This window comes from Chrysochloris asiatica, unplaced genomic scaffold (genome assembly GCF_000296735.1).
Source record: "Chrysochloris asiatica unplaced genomic scaffold, ChrAsi1.0 scaffold00201, whole genome shotgun sequence".
NCBI lineage: Eukaryota > Metazoa > Chordata > Mammalia > Afrosoricida > Chrysochloridae > Chrysochloris > Chrysochloris asiatica.
In genome coordinates this window covers 1,821,331-1,824,575 of record NW_006408719.1, presented here as the reverse complement: position 1 = coordinate 1,824,575, position 3,245 = coordinate 1,821,331, and the positions used below count along the sequence as shown (strand labels likewise).

Below are 3,245 nucleotides of genomic sequence, written 5' to 3'. Positions count from 1 at the left end.
CAAAAGCTTGTAACCCCATATTCTTACTATAACTGACTAAATTTGCTAAAGGGGGAACTAAAATTTGCCCAGAGAAACAGGTTTCTTGCTAAGCATTTGTAGAGTATGAGAATTTAGGTGGAATCCTGAGCCCAATCCAGAATCTTCTCATTTGGGGCATTCACACTTAAAAAGACATGAAGGCTAACCCAGAACTGCTGGGAGAACAGAAGTATGTTATTGAAAAAAATACCTGCAAAAAAAAAAAAAAAAAAAAAAGCAGACTCTTTGGCTGTTGGAATATAAGCAAACGGTTTGCTTTGGTGGTATCTAGGCAAGAAATGTCAGCCTATCAGGGAAAATACCTTTCAAAGACTGAAAATCAAAGTGAATCCTCAAGAAGTCTAGTATGCTCACTGTGATTACTTGGGTCTACTTGTCAGTGAAAATGGGGGAAATACAGCAATGAAGACCTGGAGAGAGTTTAGCAATACTCCACTAATACCCATTGACCTCAAGATGAGAGAGATAAGAGGAAGTGCTGGCTGGTCAGAAGTTTAGGGAGATCTGTGAATGCCCAAGCCCATGGGCACTGACCTAGCCATTAGGTGATAGAGCTACGAGTGAGGCAGCCAGCTGATCTGAAGGACAGGGAGGTGTGCATGAACTCCTAAACTTGCAGCAAGTATCCATTTTACTTACCTTGGATTGCTAGCGGACCAAACTTTTACCAGATTAAGATAAAGATGCTTGATATTGTGAGAAACTGTAAATTGCTATAATTTAAAGAACTGGACCTTTGCTTATGAATGCATTTGTTCAAAATTTCAACTGGAATGGAGGGATTCTTCATATCGTAGAACTAGCTTGTTTTTTCAGTGCATTGAATGGATGTTGCTGTTGTTGTTGTTGTTGTTAACTGCCTTTGAGTTGATTCTGTCTGACACATAACAACCTGTATAGGGTTTCTGAGGAGCAGCTGGTGAGCTTAAAGCACTGACTTTGTGGTTCACACCAGGAGTCTATAATGATAGGGACTGACAATTTAGACATTGGCTATCAAAAATGGGTGGCTACAAAGGCACAAAGTAACTTGCTTACAAGATTTCATGAGTGTGCTTTGTTTCAGAATGAGGGGATTAATGCAGAATCCACACTGCATAATTTTCCTCTTCTCCAGATGGATTTGGTGAAGGGGGATTGGGTATGATGGTGATAGAAACGTATGGCTCAATCTTGAGTAATAAATAGCACAATTAATTGTGATTGCCACAATTTTAATGGTAGAAAAAATGTGTAACTAAAAAGAGAGAGCAGTTAATCTTTTATTTCAGGAATAAATAATCCCAGGACCATTTATAAGGAACAGCATGAGTGGAGAGTGAAATACTACCTAAAAAAGTGACAGTAGAGACAGTGTCAGAGGCAATGGCATAAAAAGATAGAGCAGCTGCTGGTTCTAGGCCCATAGACTGAGTAAGGTTTTGTGCCCCCAGGTAGGTGCTGGCTTGCAGACATGCACTTATGACATTTAAATGAATATATATATATATATAGTTTAGTATGTATACACAAAATATTTTTGCTTTGTTCATTGGTGAAATATAAAATGTAAAAAGGAAACCACAGGGAGAAAGCCAGATAACTATTGTTGCAGGGAGAAGATTGAGATGAAAAAAAGTGTATAATTTGTTCAATGTAAATCTGATCATCTTGACTGTTAACTTTCACTCAAATAACAATAACAATAACAATAAAATGAAGAGTTAGGAATGAGGCGGATATAGTGAGTGTTTTGCTCTTTCCACTGCCCATTGGCATAAAGGATTAGCCATGTCGTCCTTGAGCAGAAAGTTGATCAGCACCACAAAAGCCCCAGGGGCCATTGGTCCCTACACTCAAGTTCTAGTAGTAGACAGGACTATCTACATCTCAGAACAACTAGGTATGGATCCTTCAAAAGGACAGCTTGTACTAGGTGGGGTGGTAGAAGAAGCTAACAACCTCTTAAAAACATGGGTGAGATTCTGAAAGCTTTAGGCTGTGACTTCAGTAATGTGGTAAAGAAAACTATGTTGCTGGCTGACATAGATGACTTTGCTGCTGTTAATGAAGTCTACACACAATATTTCATGAGTACTTTTCCTGCAAGAGCTACTTACCAAGTTTCTGCTTTACCCAAAGGGGGTCATGTTGAGACAGAAACAATCTCCTCAGCATAACTATAAATGGGCCCAGTTTTGATTTGTCTGGAATTTCCATACTATTTTTAAGTTAACACTTAATTTTTACATTTAATGTTTGAAGTGGAAGTTTAACCAAAACACCTGAAGATCATTGTGGAAATTCCCTGTAATAGAGAATTAAACATGAATTGAAAACTGGAAGATGATCCAGTTGCTGATTTTATAGATTACACACTCACATGACTGAATGCGGAAGAAGATTTTTCTCATTACACAGTTGCTCAAATAAATAAAAGTGAAGGTAAACAACTTGCATAAAAGTGATTTACTTTACTTGAGAATTAATATCACGTACCTGATATCCAATTAAATCCTACTAATTTAATAGGGTAAAATATGTTTGGTTCTCATGCATGATTCTACTTTCACTTGAATAAGATTAAAATATTTAAGTTGAATGACAGAGACAAAGAAGAAGAAAGTGGACCAAAATTTTATATAGGTAATATTTTCCTAATGGAAATAAAATAGACATGCAAATTTAAATAAATAAATAAAATGAAATAAGATTTTCCTTTTTTTTCAGAATTTCAGTTTGTTGAATCAGTCTCATTGCATTACAACATATTGAAGATCTTACTAGTGTAATTTCAGGTACAGAGATTAAGAGGAGAAAAGGGGTTTTATGAACTACAGCATTCAGGAAAGGCAACCTTGAGCAGAAAAGATTTGTTCTGGGCTGATAATGGAAGCCGGCCTTAACTTGAATTAAGTGAAAGTATGCATACTATTAGAAAGCCATTTGAGCAACCATTGTCAGGACAGGAAGGAAACCTGCACCACTGAGTAGAGTTAAGTGGGAAATAAAAAGTTAAAAGTTTTTGAAGAGAACATCTTCCTCTGAATAAGAAATATAGAGTAATTTCAAATTGCAGAGTAGTTTAAATTGAAAAAGCAGTACCTATTGTGCCTCTGGCATAAGGCACATGGTAAATGACATTCATTTTGAATTTTAATATAGTACATGTTTATTTTTAACTTATTGAAATGCATTGACAGAAAATTATTATTTCTTCTTTC

The 3,245-nt window shown here is 36.2% G+C and overlaps 1 pseudogene; it reads left to right on the top strand.

Moving 5' to 3' along the window:
• The first annotated feature begins 1,812 nt into the window (after positions 1 to 1,812).
• On the top strand, positions 1,813 to 2,201 carry LOC102822130 (annotated as a pseudogene).
• The last annotated feature ends 1,044 nt before the right edge of the window (positions 2,202 to 3,245 follow it).